This window comes from Phasianus colchicus, chromosome 5 (genome assembly GCF_987193195.1).
Source record: "Phasianus colchicus chromosome 5, bPhaCol1.hap1.1, whole genome shotgun sequence".
In the NCBI taxonomy this organism is placed as follows: Eukaryota; Metazoa; Chordata; class Aves; order Galliformes; family Phasianidae; genus Phasianus; species Phasianus colchicus.
Genome location: NC_143440.1, coordinates 53,743,587 through 53,759,972, shown reverse-complemented (window position 1 = coordinate 53,759,972; position 16,386 = coordinate 53,743,587). Strand labels below are relative to the sequence as shown.

Below are 16,386 nucleotides of genomic sequence, written 5' to 3'. Positions count from 1 at the left end.
CCTCTGCCATCCCTTCCTCTCCAGTGCCTCCAGCTTTCCTCTCTCCACAGTTTGATTTTCCTTCTTCCTCAGTGCCAGCACCTGACAGAGAAGGAGTTGCTGATTATATGTCTTCATTGTAATTAAACTGGGCCAGAGCCCATTTTCTGGCACTAAGAGCAAGTGGCACAGCCTGGCTCGTGTCCATACAGCTAAACTCTCTTCCTCCCATAACAGGATGGCTTTATCCTTTCTGCCTATTGGGAACAGCCCTTGGCAAGTGCTGCTCCCTGAACCCTGCCCAGACACAGTCTCTGAGAGTACTCCCTAGGACAAGCCAAAACTGTGCCAGGGAGCATGCTAATAATTAAACACTATAGACTGTGCTACAGGCCTTGGTGCTGCTTAATTTACTCATAAAAATGCAGCTGAAAGATTGAGGGGGAGATGTCCTTGCTTTCAGCCCATGCCACAGCTATGGGGGTCAGGGAAAAGCTCACTCACACCCATTTTGCTCAGGCGAGGAGGGCAGGCTCTGAAATGTGAGCGTGAGCCTCTTGAGCTGGTTATCTTTCAAGCATAAACTTGGCTAAATATGGGCAAAGTTTTTTAATCTGGTGGGGGTGTGAGAAGCATGTCTTTGATTAAACTCCTGCCCTCAGCTGCTGCTGCCAAGCTCCTGCCCCCAAATATGAGCTTCCAAACAAGTGTTTCCTAAGGATTTTTAAATCTGAGTGAAAAACAAACATCTTTTTTCCTGCCTTTCCCCCCCCTAGGTGTGGATTGCAGAATTCATCTGAAAGAGAACACCCACGTGGGAAACTTTGGCTCCTTCAGTTAGCATTTAACAGAATCTGCAGCGATTGAGAGCAGGGTCATCCTGCATGTAGGCAGTGTAAAGAGCTTCAGCAGTAAGTGGTAACACCTCTTTCTGCCACGTGTAGGTGTGGGTACACATGCAGACCTGAGGACTGATGTTTGGCATAGCTCCTTTGACAAATAGTATTTATCTGAGGCCAAACCTCCATCCAAAGAAAGGTTCTAAGCTTCTGGGTTGCGTTTGGGAATGATGCTTTGAACTGGGTTACAGTGATGATGGATGAAAGGAGGCTTAGTGCTGGTCCATTGGTTGGGTAAATGCAAGGTGAGAATCCTGTGTAAACAGTGACTCTGATATACACACCCCCTCCCATTTTTCTTTAATATCCTGAATGGATTTGGGATGAAAAGTGCATATACATCCTGGTGTGCAGCACACCCAGTACCTGTATATATAGCTTCCCAAATCCCAGCAGCACTATGTATTGAAATCATCCAAGTAGTAAGGTAGGCTTTTTTTGTTTCCACAACTTTGGAATTGCTATATACGGCCAAAAATGAAACTAATAAAGACTGCATTACTTAATTCTTATGTTATTTCTAAAATAACCGTACATATTTTCTGAAGATTTTGCTTGTCATATAAGCATGAAATAATGGGGAACTTATATCTCTAAATCATTTGTTTAGGGGTTGGTTGTTTTGTTTTGTTTTGGATACATAAATCTGTAGATTGGCTCATTGACTCTCTGCACAAGAAGAGTCTTGAAAGCTTTTTGGTCAGTGAGTGTTACCTGGAACTTGTCTTGGACTAAGGTTTCAGGTTTGACCCTGCAGATGGTGATATGTTCCGTCTCATATTTTATGTAATCACTCCTTATGCATATTGTGAGCAAGAATTATTTAAATATGGAGATGGCCATAGTCTTCCACATTACAATTTGTTCCTAATTCCCCTTGCTTCCTTAACTCAAGCTGCTACTCTGGGATTCTGTCCTTGGGCAGTGATCACTGTGTAGGAGGCTGGAGTTGATTTCCTCAATCCCTTGTCCTGTTCTGTAATCTACAGACATCTGCTACAATACAGCTGCACACCTTAGCCTGGAGTGGAGGTTGTCCTCAGTCATCCTGGTGAGTGCAAGGACGCTTGCTTCTCCAGTTTCCTTTTTATCCTCCAATCAAAATCCTATTGTCTTTGTGTGAAATCAAAGCAGATGTTCAAATTACTTGTGCGTTAGCATACAGTAAGCCCATCCAAGGCAATGGAAAAATCCTGGATGGCCCTATCTTGTGTTAGAAGCATAAGTAATTGTTCCCTTGCGCACTGTGTGGGGACTGATAAGGCTGTCTCACTGGGGAGAGATTGGCAGCAGAAGACCATTAATGTGCAGATAAAAGAAGAGTGTTATCTCCTGATGTTGTTTAAGTCATTGGCAAACTTGCCTTTGACTCCAGCAGAGATGGAAGCTGAGCTGAGATGTTTGTCTTTTTATGGACAGATTTTTCCTTGCAGCTCAGAGATAAAGATTTTTTGGAGAAGGAAGGCAGTGACTGTCAAGGCAGAAAATGGCTGTGAGACCAGCAATTGCATTGGCAGATCTGAGTGGGACCCATACGTAAAAGCTTGAGCAGGCAAGAAGAGATTTTCAAGCGAGGAAAGCAAACAGTACAGGGCGATGGGAGTGAAAGCTAGATCACTTGAGCAGAGGTGGTTGGAGTTAGGAGTGGTCCACAGGGCTCAGCACAGTGCAGAGAGCACACAGATCTCAATGTCTGAACTCTGCTTGATGTGGCACTTATGTGGCTCAGCAGGCTCATAGTGGAAAGGTTATCAAAAGAGTGCCAGGCTCTGTGAGAGAGGATGAAAACAGCAGAATCTATAAACAAATACACACTCAACTGCAGTCTAAAACTTGTTCAAATAAATCTAATGCCTGCTGTTGATTTGCTGCCCTTCACATCTTTCCAAGTTCCCCTCTCAGTGCTGCAATTTGCATCTGAGAGGCTGAGTTTTCTTCAGCCTGTGAACTGCTCTGGGCTTTGCAGCTTTGCAGCTTTTGGCACAAATATTCCCACTTTCTTTCTCCTCCTGCCCTGTATAGGTGGAAGCCCTGTAGAGAGGACAGCAAGGTAAATAGAGCCGAGCGGAAGATGTTCAGGGCTGCTTTCCACTGGGGAAATCAAGGCCTTGTGCTGAAAGCCAAGTGTCCTCGGCTGGACCTCATTTCAGTTCAGTCTGCCCTCATCCACACTCAGGAGGGATTTCAACCTTTCCAGAGCAAGCCTGGAGAGCTTTTGGATTTTTATGGATTTTGGCTCAGAACAGTCTTCTTTCCACTCCACAAGAAAAGTACACTGATAGCCTGATTTATGCACCCTCATTTTTTGGTAGGGCTTTATGAAGAATTTCATGAGAGAGTGCTGGCCTCCTTGCCTGGCTGATGTGTACGGCCATGGGCCATACTGCTTATGACAAAAGGTTGATGACAGGAGTGACTCTGTGTTTCTCTCTCTCTTGCTCTTCCTCCCAGCTTCTCCCAGCTAGGCAGTGCTTCTAGTGCTGGCAGGGGGGCTGATGTAGATCTTCTGTAAATTAGAGCTTTTACTGACTGAGTATTGTTCTTACATTTTAGCGAGGTATGTCAATCACAAGAGGATCTGATAGGAGTTAACACAAAGCTAGGACCACTGTGGGTGAAGGTGGAGAGTGTACGTGGAGGAACACCTCTATTGGGTTGCTGTTAAATCAGTTTACAGTGTCTCATGTGACCAACCCTAACCCCAAGACCTGTCTAACACATAAACAAAGTAAAAGAGTGAAAAAATGCAGCATTTTCTCTTTCTTCCCCTTTTCAAGTACTTTTCTCAAGTGTTTGCCAGGAACTGGGTTCTGTGTGTTTATGTAAATAACCACAGTACAGCACCACGGTTAGAAAGCCTTTAATACAGTTCTTAATCTTACTAGCTTCCTCATGTAAGCCTTGCTAGTGCTGGTGAATCTGCTTTCTGCTGTGCCCTGCTGAAAGGCTTTAAGAGATATTTATTGCCTGTGTGACTACTTCTACCTGAGGGAGATGCTATTCCTGTGGGAGCACCAGGGAAGCGTGACTCACTGTGCCTGACATTGCTGATCTTCCTGGCGTTCTGCTGGCTTGAAGCCCCTCTCTGTGCAAAGATTGTTGGGCCAAAATCTGTCAGGTCTCGGAAGTAATTTGTGAACTGATCTAATTAAGGGATGGGACTCTTGTTGTATAGGAAGGGCTTTGCTGCAGTGGGGAGCGCTTTATCTTGGATACACTCTTGCAGCCAGTCCCAGCTAATCAAGTGGAAATCCCCATTGGTTTTTAATAATTTGTCTGCCAAATTCAGCATTTTAAAGAAGGCACAAACTGAAATAATTTTCTGAAGTTATTTCTCTTCCAACCAAGGATTGCCTCAGCCTGGGACGTGGTGGGCTGAGCTGGATGGTGGCAACAGCATCAACAGTCCCAGACTGGGCAAGAGATAAACCAGATCCAGGGTCCAGGCATGGAGCCCAACCACAGGAGCAAACTGAGATGAAGTGAGAGCCGGAGGCAAGGCCAAGCATAGGTCCAAAATCTATTTAGGAGACATAGCCAAAGATAGGATAGGAGATGATCTACAAGGTAGTGCTATGCCTAGACCAGCCAAGAATTTGCCATTGCTTCTTTATTAATCAAGATGTTGTGTAATTATGATACTTCCAAGTCTCTGCTTTATATCCAGAAAGTTTTAGATTCTAAATTTCAGGAAAACAATGTGAACTGGTAAGAACAGTGCTGTATAGTCCCTAAAAATCAGTTATGACAAAAATACCTGTTACTTTCAGTGAAATATTTCTTGGATTGTCTTATTTTCAAATGGAATTTCACAGGGCTTTTGAATATCTCTGACCTAATTTAGAATAATCAATAAGCATGCTAGAAGTAGTGGCTTTTGAAATTTATAGACTTTATGACTATAGATTGTATGATTTTTTTTAATAAATGGTGTTATGAGAACAAATTTGCTATCTGTCTAGAGGTGAACTGTTTCAAATATTCTCCAATATTTATGAGAGAAAAGCTGATCTTTTTGTTGCCACCTGTATTTTCCCAAGAACTCAGACTTGTCCAGTATAAGAGGTCAACTTGCAATACATTGTGGTCTAATTTCTAGATAGTCCTGTGTAGAGCCAAGAGTTGGACTCAATGATCCCCAATGATCCAACTCGGACTATTCTGTGATTCTATGAAATTGTCTCAAGACCAAAGCAAGTATGTTTTGTTTTTATAGTGTCATCCTCATGATGTATTTTCTTACGGTTGTTGTCTGGTGTTCAGAAGAACATGTGCCATGTAGAATTTGAGGGAGCTGTTGGGTACAGCAAGATCAGAATAAAAAAGCAGCTATTCACAAAGCTCAGCAGATTACCATTATTACAGGTAGCTTTCTTTTTTTTGCAAAGCACTTAAAAGGCCAGCTTTGTAAAAGCAAGGCATGGTTATTACTGTTTATTCCTGCGTTATTATCTCTGTTCCACACCACTGATTTTGTTTCATTTATCAGTCAAATTTTACATTATTAATGGAGAATAAAATTCAAGGCTTAATTTCAGAAGAACAAAGCCTCTGCTCTTAGCACGACCATTAGATTATCCCTCTAATTGTCTCATTCACCTTTCTCCTTTGCATGGTACATCATCTCTTCTAGTGTGGTAAGGCAGAAATTTTCCTCATAAATGTATGTGTTTTTTGTTTTTGAAGGGACAAAATGACCTCAGAATGGACTTACTGCCATCTTTCTAGCTCTGTGAGAGCAGTGAGAATGGCCACCTCCTGGAGTCAGCACTAGAGAGGATGGAGTCCCATTGGTACAAGGCACATAAAGATCTTAGCTGCAAATCCAAAAGGACCTGAGAGTGGAAAGTGGGACAGTCCAGTGCGTGCAAACCAGGAGCCCCAAGGAGAACCCTGTGAGTTAATTACTGAGAGGCTTTGGGCTTTGCCTTCTGACTCTGGGCCCTTCTGACCATCACTTCCTTGCCTTCCCTCTTGTCTTGCAAACACCTACCCATGTTGGCTTCGTTGTCCTGCTCCTCCCTCAGCTTTGACCTACAGCTTTTCATCTGCATCTCTTCTGCTTTTCTGGGGCTTACACAGAATTAACTTGCTTGCTCCCCGCTTCCTCAACTCTTCATTGCACAGACTTCCCATGCAGATAAGGCAGAAATCTTTGGAAGACATCCTTGGAGATGTCAGCCTGAAAAGCAAACTGGATTTTGAGAGAAAGAGTAAAAAAATTAAAAAATAAAAAAAATAAAAAAAGGAAAACGTAAGTATTTCTATCCTCTACAGTGCTATGCAGATTCCCTGTCGACTTTGGGAGTTCAGGCTTAAGAAATTAGGACGTTTAACCAGATGTCAGGGATGAACTGATGACTTCAAATGTCTTAATATTACAGTGCCTAAAATTGCTGTAAAAGGGAATAGGAGAGATTAGATACAGCACTGAATGGAAATCAAACAGCTTTGACATGTCTTTGGGCACCTGACATGGGAGCAGCCAAAACCTCTAATTACCTGGAATTTTGGCTTCACTATTACACAGGGGAGCTGAGCACCAGGCTTTCCTTCAAAAGAAAGGAGAGTTAAACATGCAGTATTTCAACTGTATTTATATTAAAAAAGAAAGAGAAAAATTCCATCTGCTTTTTTGTTTTCCACACAGAGAAACTTCAAAGAATTCCCCATTGTTTATTTTTATAAACGAAGTTATAAAAACATATATACAACTGTACAAATACACACCATTGAACAACAGAGGGGCGTGTGTATGTGTACATATACACTCACACTAAATTATAGATTCATGATGGATTCCAAACTGCTTATTTATGTAAACAAGCCCTGAGTGCAGGGCACGATCCCTCAGAAAGTACCGCCCTGATAAGAAATCGCGCTTTTGGATGAGCAGGTTGGGGAGCTGCACGTTGGGAAGGACAGGAAGAGTCACCTCCTGCTGGACGTACAGTGATGGAACATCCCTGGTCTTGCTGGGGCTGCAGCTCTGGTCCTGCAAACCTTGCAATTTGAATCTGACGGCAGCAGCTTTCTCCTTCCAAGTGCCATATCACTGCCTGGCACACAGTGTGCCTTGGCTGAATCCCTCATTGCCCTGGTGGCTGCATGTGAAGCTGTGCAAAGCCTGGCTGAGCATGGCAGTGGCTGCACCTTGTACCTCTTGTGTGCAGGATGAACCAAGGCAAATCCTAAGTCGTTGCGTTGCATTTGGAGTAGTGACAACTCTTCAACATATGGAAAGGGGCCAGCTACCAGACCAGCTCAGTTTTCCTTGTTTAATCTCTTAAGCACATTTTCAGGCTTAACTGCTTGAGTGGCAGAACCCCCATCAGCAATTTAAAAAAGCAATTATTGTGAATCTGTTCAGAAAATACTTTTATCTGCGAGATCCTGCCCGGCTACCGCATAATGGAAATGGTATGAATCACCCTGAAATATTAATTGATAAGATTTATGACCTTAAAAATATTATGAAGAACAGAGTATAAGACATGCGCAGTTGGCTCTGTCCAGGGGGGACACAGCATTTTAATGAAAGAGTGCTAATTATCACCAAAAAATGGTGGAAAATTCTTCAGTGGAGAAGAAAAGTTCCACGTGTGATCAGTCACGCATTATGCCCTTCGTGTAACACAAAAGAAAACACACCAGATAGGTTACAGCTCTGCAAATCCCTACTGGAAAAGCTGCACTTGCAGAGTATTTTTCAGAGCTGTGTGCTCTCCTGAGCCTCCATCGCAGAGGCGTGCACGGCAGCTCTGCTCCCTCTCATCTTCCTGCTGCTAGCTGCTCAGTTTTCATAAGAACGAGCTATTGTCTGTAGTTATTGAATGACATTTCAGAGAATTTCCATCTGTATTTTATTGTGCATGCCATGAAACTTCCACCACCCTCCACCAGTTATCGCAGTGTCGGAGATTAAAGAGAGCCACTTGCTCGCCTAATTCACCGCCTCGCTCCTGCTCAAGCTTGTCCTATTTTCAGAAGTGTTTACCTGATTAGCACATGCAATTACTGATGTGTGCATAAGGCTCAGCTTGGGTTTTGAATGTTCCCTGAACCTTTCCTTCTAGATCAAAGCTCCCACGTCCTCCCGCGCTCCATCAGCCTCCCGCTGCAGTCAGTGCGACTTTGGCTGTTAACTTTGGCCCGCGAGCACATTCCTGCAGTGCAGGATTAGGTGTGGGCTCCAGCGCTGTGCTGCACCACGACCTTTGTTAGACACAGCATCTGAGCCGCCGTGTTTTTACATTATCAGTCAGCGGTGAATTCCTTACCAATTTTTTTAATGACTTTTGCAGAGAGCGGTCAGATGCTATTAAAGTTTTACTGAATTAAATTGAAGAAACTAATTTTGCTCTTAGTATTTTATTTCAGTGTGTAACTTGATTTTTAAGAAGCACTTTGTATGGCGTGGCCATTTGCATTTGCTTTATAAGCATAACATAAAGGTTTCCCTGGAGTCATGGATAAATTGCCTTCTACGTCCCCATCCTAATTAACACCATGTATGTTGCCTAACTCCTTATAATTCACCCCCGTGCACAGTATATAGAACATGATTGGAAAAATAATTTGAAGCAATGAGAAAAAAAAACTTTTGTCATATATAGGATACAGCCAAGTACATTCCCAATCAAATTAGATTAAAAAAGAAAGGACAGCGGCACTGAGACATCTGGCGTTGAAAATAGACACCGAAGGCTTAATTAAAATGTGTGGCTGTGTTTTTAAAGGAGACTGCAGCAAAAGACAGACACAAAACCCTTCCTGCTGAACAGCGTGGGGACCTGGCCATGTCTCTGTGACCACGTTGGAGCTTCCCCAGTCCTCGGGAGAGTTCCCAACCCTGCAGCTCGTTCTGCAGCCCCAATAATTGCAGGGCTGGGGTCTGCCATGGGGACACAGACTGATGAGCTGCTGCAGCTGAGTAAGTCCCCATCTTGCCTTGCAGCAGAGGGGGGCAAGTCTCTGAATGCTTCTAACTAGATTGTAAGTGCTGTCTGAGCAGGCTGTGGGGGCATCTCATTCTTCTTCCTTTTTTCCCTTCCTTTTTCCCTGTGGAGCCTGGAAGACTAATGCAATTTGGAGAGAGAGCAAGTGTCAGGGGGCTCAGTTCTCTAGTGCACCAGCAGTGGGACCAAACTCCAACTGGAGAGGTTAACTCCTTACCTCCTGCTCGTTCACACAAGTTAATCAGATCATGTGTGATCCAGGACATTGCTGCAGGACATTGCTGCACCCTGCATCAATTACACATGGAGGCAGGCAAAGAACTGAAGCAGACCACAGCCGCTCAACAGCAGCACTTGTCACATCAGCCAAAGCAGCTGTCACATCTGGGATCTGCCCCACTCCTGGAGGTGTCCAAGGTAGGTTAAATGGGACCCTGGGAATCCTGAGCTGGTGCCTGATATAGTGGTTGGCAACCCTACCTATGGCAGGGGGGTGGAACTAGATGATCTTCGAGATCCCTTCCAACCCAAAGCAGTCTATGATTCTGTGATCCACCACCCTTGTGCTCCTTTCAAGCAACACTCCATCTTTTCCATGGGATCAGCAAGCTTGGGACCCCATGAGCCTTCAGACTCTTCTCTGTAGGGATTGTCATGAGGGGCTTTTAAAGTCATGTTGCACTTACCAGAGGAAGGGAAAAATGTAAATATACGGTCATTGTTTTTACCCTTGCACTTAAAAAATAAACATTGCCTTTTGATGCTTCAGAGAAGATGTGGTGTCATTTCCTGAAGGAGGAGGAGGGGGCAAGAGGACTGAGAAGAAAGGCAAGTGGGAAAACAAAAGCTTTTGATTTAAAATAAAATAAATAAATGTATGTGTTTATATTGTCCAGGAAGAGAAAGAAAGAAAGAAAACTGTCCACCCTTTTCAGAAACCACTGATTTTCCATTGTAAAGAAAGAATTGAAAAAACAAACAGAAGTTTCTTGCTTGCTGATTGATTTGGGTAAGTAAATGCAATACAAATTTTCCTCCCTGTGTTGTTTGGTAACAGCCAGCCCTCTTTCCTTGTGCAGGTGTTCAGGGAACAGGGTTCACCCTGAGCCTCTTCAAGTACAGAGTGGAGACCAGAACACCCCTCTTTGCCCCACATGGGAGCGGGGGCTCCATGTCCCAGCATCACCTATGTGCGTGTCTTTATGCTCATCCTTCCACTGACACTGAAGCAGGGTCTGGTGCAAGTCCACATCTTGCTGACCTCAGCTTGCATCGGCTTGCTTGGCCCTACCTGGGGAAGGGGATGCTCCCACACATTGAAGTGGGTGGGATTGCTCCACACTGATCCTTGTGTGGAACAGGTTGGGATTGCTCCACACTGATCCTCAGTGGAACAGGTTGCCCAAGGAGGTTGTGGATGCCCCGTTCCTGGAGTCATTCAAGGCCAGGCTGGATGTGACCCTGGGCAGCCTGGTCTGCTGGTTGGCAACCCTGCACATAGCAGGGGGTTGGAACTAGATGATCATTGTGGTCCTTTTCAACCCAGGACACTCTGGCTGTGATGATTCTATGTACCAGAGACTGGGAAGGAACACCAGTCTGTTCAGCTTCTCATTTTACTTGGAGGGAGGACTGTGTCTAATATAGGCTAAGGGAAGAAGACAGTATCAACTAATTGGTTACAGCTTCACAAAACAGCACAAAGGATACATTGGTGGCATAGCCATGTGGTCTAAGGGATGAAACTAAAGCACTCAAAAATATTTTGTACCAGAAATGACTGAATTAGCTTCAGCTAAAGGCAGCTGAAAGAAATGTGCCTATCTGAGCAAAGCCTGCCAAAATGAGTGAGCTGGACCCCCCCCCCCATACAAACAGAGGCAATCTCCTCTGCAGCCCCACATATTTTGCATGTATAGTTTAGTGTGACTTGAGAGCAAACTTAAAGTACTTCTGCTTTCCCATGAATTCTGATCTTTCTTCTTCTTCTTCTTTTTTTTTTTTTTTCCTTCAGAAGAAAGAAAATCTGCCCTGAGCATCCATTGTTCCTTCGTGGGTGATGAAGCATTTGCTCTGGGAGCTTTGGTCACTCTGCCACTCACTTGCAAGGTGCTGGGAAGCTGCTCTGCATTCAGCAATGCTGTAGGTACTTGAAATACCAAAAAAGTCAAGCATGAGATGTTTATTAATTGGGAAATGCATATCTTGTAGGCTGAAATGGAGTGCAGAGAGGAACTGATTCAGGGTGCTGAAACACAAGCTGAAGCTTATTCGCCTTTTATGAAGGGAAAGGGTAGTCACAAACCAAATTCCTCCCTGCATTAACCAAACTGCCAATTGCTGGGTACAGTTCTTGTTAAATCAAATCTTTCCTGCTCTAAACTGAAGCTGTCAGTTCTTTAACTGAATATATTGACTATGAAACCTATCACCGGGGAAATCACATCCATATTCTATTCCAAACATACAGTGGTTGTTTACCAATCTCTGAACTCATAAATAAGGTACAAAAGAAGAGTACAATTTGGAATTACATAAAATCTCCAAAAACTCCTCTAGTAAATTGAGATCTGCTTTCCTGGTCACTGCATATGAAGCTTTGTGTCTTCCAGCTTTGTGCTTCTCCTTCCAGCTTCTCCTTTAGGATATACAATCATGTCGTATGGTACTAACACTTTTCAAAAAAGCTTTGCTCATCAATACAGTACTAATGGGCTGATGGGCAAAGCCAGCTAGAAATGCAGATGAGATTATGTAAGGAAGAATATGTATTATTATGAAATGCAACGAAGTCATATTTCAGGATTTCCCACAGATTGGGAGTGGGAAGTAAATGAGTGGAATTGGTCAGTGTGAAAATCATACAACTTTAGATTTTCATCTTTTGAATATTTTTTTTTTGAGACCTGTGCAGTCTGTGACTGCATTTATTATATTCTGAGAGTATCCCACAGCACTGGTTTCCTAATTTTCTAGCTCAGGAACGCATCATGGCCTTGGGCACCTACAAGGATGGGGCACCCACAGCTCTGGGCAGCAGTGCCAGGGCCTCACCACCAGTGAAGGTTTTCCCCCTGACATCTAATCTGTATCTTCCCTCTTTTAGTTTAAAGCCATTTTCCCATGTCCTATCACTATCTACCCATGTAAAAAGTTGATCTTCCTCTGTTTATAATCTCCCTATAAATACTGAAAGGTCACAGTGGGGTTTCCCTGAACCTTCTCCAGCCATCATGTTTTTTAGCACCCTGAGCTTCAGTGGGAAAGCTCTGTTTTTTGAAAATAACTTTTCAAAGCTCCTCTCTTTGTCTGTGGAAGGGTTAAAAACCAAAAGCCCACATTCAGATAACCAGGAGAATGGTTCCAAATATTTTGTCTTGAGCCCCTTTCTGGTAAGGATCCACAGACAGCTTTTGAGCTGTGCACGCTTAGCACAAAGCAGTGCTGTGGTCACAGTCAGGAGCTGGGCTCAAGCACACTGTCGGGCTGGGGCTCAGCAGAGTGGGGCTTAATTCCTGGAGCTGACATGGCTTTCCTGTGTGATTTTTGGCTGGGCACCAAATCTCTCTGGGCCTCGTTCCCTGTCTGCAAAATCACACCTCTCCGACCTGCTGCCCCTCAAAGGAGTGAGGAGAGGCCGCCTGTGAGCATGTGTGTGCAAGTGGGGGCCTTGCCTCTTGGACAGGGCCCCCAGACAATCTCACAACTCCAATCATGAGATAAAGCAAGGAGATTATCCTAAACGGTCTGGCAGATGTTGGAGAGACTCCAGGCCTGGTGCAGTCAGGAGGTGCTGTGCAGGCTGCTTGTGCAACGCTGAGGAGCTGTGCTGTCCTTTTGCAGCTCGCTCCGGTGAACAATCCGTGATTTATTTATTGCGGAGCAGTTTCTGAGTCACCTTTTTCTCCATGTAATGAAAACAGTGAGAAAGTGAGTCATTTGGAGAAACACAGCCTGCAGCACTCGGCTCTCACCCTGCTTCCAGGGGAGAGGAGAGCCCTGCAGGTGGGCTTGGAAGGGAGGGAGAGCAGGAGAAGCAGCTTGCTTCTCCCTGAGGATTTCTGTCTGACCTTGGAAAAGTCACGTAGCCTCGTTAGGATTTAGGCCATGAACTGGGAATAGAAAACCTGGCCTTGCACGGAAGGGTGTTTTTTTATAGGATGACACTGTAAGAGCTGTGAGACTGTTGGCTTCTGTGCTAACAGGGTCTTTCCAGAAGCCTTGGGCAGGGAGGGTGATGAAAGCACAGATGTAATAACTGGCTGGAAATATGTAAAAGGTGGATGCAAAGATAGAGAGAGCGTGCCATTCTTCATGGATAGGGGATAGAAAAAGAAGTACTGTCCTGAAATTACAGAAAGGAAAGACATAGCATAATTATTAGGAAAAACTTTCTGAAAGTGCAGTACTGCATGCTGGAATGGATTGTCTGGGGAGAGGGAGGACTCCTCAGCCTTGGGATTTTAACCCTGGTTAGATGCACATCTGCTTGGGGTATTCAGGTGGGGCTGCTTCAGTCTGGGTGTGTTTTTTTTGTTTTTTTTTTTTGGCTGCATGCAGAGAGGAGCTAACTGCATTCCCTGAACAGGCTGGTTTTTAGCAGGTCCCTCTATGACTAATAGTTTCAGCATATCTGAGAGCAAAGACGACAAATATTTAACTTGCCTAATTATTTGCTTCACTCAGTCTGTCCTAATGTTCTTTGATATTTTTCCTTCTCCCAGTGGCATGGGTAAGTAAACTCAGTGCTTTCCTTTGTCTGTGTAAAATTTACCTCTCTGTTCATCAAACCCCTCCTTTCATGCTGCTGCCATCATTCCTTGCTGCCTTCTCATCTATCTCCATTTGTGAGACTACCTCCATCCTGCAGGCATCATGTACCTGTTTCTGGCTGCACACATTTGCAATTTGATAATGGTTGGCCTTTGGTCTCCTCCTCCTGCTGGTTCATTGAAGTGTTCAAGCTTTCTGCATATTGCTGCCCAGAGTTCGGAAGGAACATCAGCAAAGCTGGAACCGTAGAGCCTTCCTGAAATGTTCATCTAAGAATTGGGAGAGTGGATGAAACTCAAGGATGCATAAAGACTGGGATAGGAAAAACTTGGCATATAACCTCCAGAGTGTTTCATTATTTCACAAATCAGTGCTAGTGACATTTCTATCTGAACAAGGGGATGGAGGAAGGTGTCTTTCAGGAAGAGAGGAGAAAAGCATCTCCTTCAGCCCAAGTAGAACCATAAAATCGCAGAATGGTTTGGATTGTAAGGGACCATTAAGATCACCTAGTTCCAACCCCTTGCTATTGGCAGGCACACTTCCCTCTAGAGTGGGTTGCTCACAGCCCCATCCAGCCTGGCCTTGAATGCTTTCAGGGAGGGGGCATCCACAATCTCTCTGGGCAACCTGTTCCAGTGTCTCACCACCCTCACAGTAAAGAATTTCTTCCTAATATCAAATCTAAATCTGCCCTCTTCCAGTTTAAAGCCATTTCCCCTTGTCCTGATGTAGATGCCCTTATAAAAAGTCCCACCCCAAGTAGACAATGTGAGGGATGTTGGGTGCCCTCTACAACAGCCACAGATGGAACTGGTGGGTGAGAAAACTCAAGTGATAAAGACAAAAAGCTGTGAGCTGGGCCATGTGAATGGTCTCTGCATCAGCATGTGGGTGTTTACAGCCATCAGAGCTGTGAGTTTCTACAGAAATGAATCAGGTTGAATATTAACAACTTCTCAGAAAGAGTGGTGATTCAGTGGCACAACTGCCCAGGGAGGTGGTGGGGTCACTGTCCCTGGAGGTGTTCAAGAACCGTGGATGTGGCACTGAGGGTTGTGGTCAGTGGACATGGTGGGGTTGTGTTGATGGTTAGAGATCTTTTCCAACCTTAATGATTCTAAGGTGAGAATCTTGGAATAGTTTTAAGAAGGAGTTTGACAGATTTTCAATAGTATCCTGAGTCCTTCCAGTCCTACGTTTCTAAAAAGATGCTGGAGAAAAAGAAGAGCTAGAGATAGGATAGCAGAAACACCGAGACAGCTCTCTGAAAAGAGACAGCAAAGAATTAGAAATGTGTGAAGGGAGAAGTGGAAGTCGATGAAATAAAAGTTGAAAAAAAGGAGCAAAAAATTCCAAAAAGCACACCCACCCTCTATCAAACAGTGCAGGGAATGCAAATCAAGCTTCGCACCACCCCCTCCTCATCAGATAGGGACTTCCAGTAACACTGAAAGGCAGATCTATCCCTCGTTGATGCAGCGCGCAGGGAACCTGTGGGAAGCAGCTGCCATTAGGCATCACTGAGCCAGGGCATCTAGCAGGAAGGATTAGAGCTGGAGAGGGGTAGTGAGAGCATCTGTGGTTATGTATGTATGGATAAAAATAAGTATTATAAATGCACAGGCTTCCAGGCACAGACAACCTCAAACTCCTCAGGGCTAAGAAACCTCCCTTACAAGTAGGTTATTCCATAACTCTCCATGGCATTAGCTACTGTCAGAGACAGGATACTGGACTAGATGGGCCCCTGGCAATTCCTCTACAGAAACTGTATTTCCAAAATAAAGATCCTGAAAAAAAAAAAAGTCCCTGTAACAAAGAAGAAATTATTGAGTTGTTTATTAAATAAATTCATTTGAATAGGGAGAACAGCAGATCCTTTGTTCTCCCCCTCAGTTTGAATTGTGGGGCTCGGAAGGGAAAATGAAACCACTGCTCCAGGAAGCAGAATAGGGTCCTCAGTGCTTGCTTCTAGCGGAATAAAAGGCCTATATTTAGAGGATTCCAAGTATTTGAGATATACTGAGCTGGTGGCTGTTTTGGGCAAATTTCCAAACCCATCTGATTTTCCACATAAGTGAAACATTTCAGTAACATAAAAAGTTGCAAAAAAGAGCTGAAAATGGTGTTTTGCTATCTTTACAAGGGCTGAAAATGGTGCTTTACTATCTTTACAACCCAATCTGCCATATTTAATACAGTTTTGAGAGAACACGTATGATAGGATTTGATGCAATTGATATTAAGCTGCATCTGATTTTAGAATGGGTGTATTTTCATGCGTGTATCCACAAATGCATAGGCACAAACATGCCCTGAATGAGCATGTATAGATATACACTGGGTAAGGTATCCAGGCTTTTCTGCTGTTTATTGCTTGCTTAATTATTCATTCACTCATTGTCTTGAGACACCTGTCTGTCTATCTAGCCATATATCTACCTATCTATCATGGGACGGCTTGGGTGTATTACAACATAAGATAGTCTCTAAATTTGTGCAGAATGTAGTGCCTTTGGTTTAATAGCTCTAATAACTCTATTTTAAAGGAGAAATAGAGATGCATGAGACTCTGATAAAGGATGGCAATTGCAGTGCCTCAGTGAATCACTGTAACAGGTACAGAGTCCTCTAGTCAGTAGTTTGCAGATACCTTAGGCTGATACAACAACCATGCCAGGTACAAATTGCATCTTACTTTAAGAGAAGTAAGTGGTTTTTATAGCTACCTTTGGAGTATCACGGTGGAAATAACAGCAATTTCTGTTGTGAGC

General features: G+C 44.0%; 2 long non-coding RNA genes across 2 annotated transcripts in view; both read left to right on the top strand.

Annotated features, from left to right (window-relative positions):
* The window catches only part of LOC149917934 (uncharacterized), an 89,379-nt gene extending 79,562 nt beyond the window's left edge, over positions 1-9,817 (top strand). The window contains exons 4-9 of the long non-coding RNA XR_016467364.1: positions 756-890; positions 1,868-1,929; positions 5,565-5,773; positions 8,618-8,811; positions 8,948-9,253; positions 9,733-9,817. This is a non-coding gene — a long non-coding RNA (uncharacterized LOC149917934). The remainder of the gene's footprint in view (positions 1-755; positions 891-1,867; positions 1,930-5,564; positions 5,774-8,617; positions 8,812-8,947; positions 9,254-9,732) is intronic.
* A 1,057-nt stretch (positions 9,818-10,874) lies between these two features.
* Positions 10,875-16,386, top strand: part of LOC149917933 (uncharacterized) — a 43,242-nt gene continuing 37,730 nt past the window's right edge. Inside the window, exon 1 of the long non-coding RNA XR_016467363.1 lies at positions 10,875-10,978. This is a non-coding gene — a long non-coding RNA (uncharacterized LOC149917933). The remainder of the gene's footprint in view (positions 10,979-16,386) is intronic.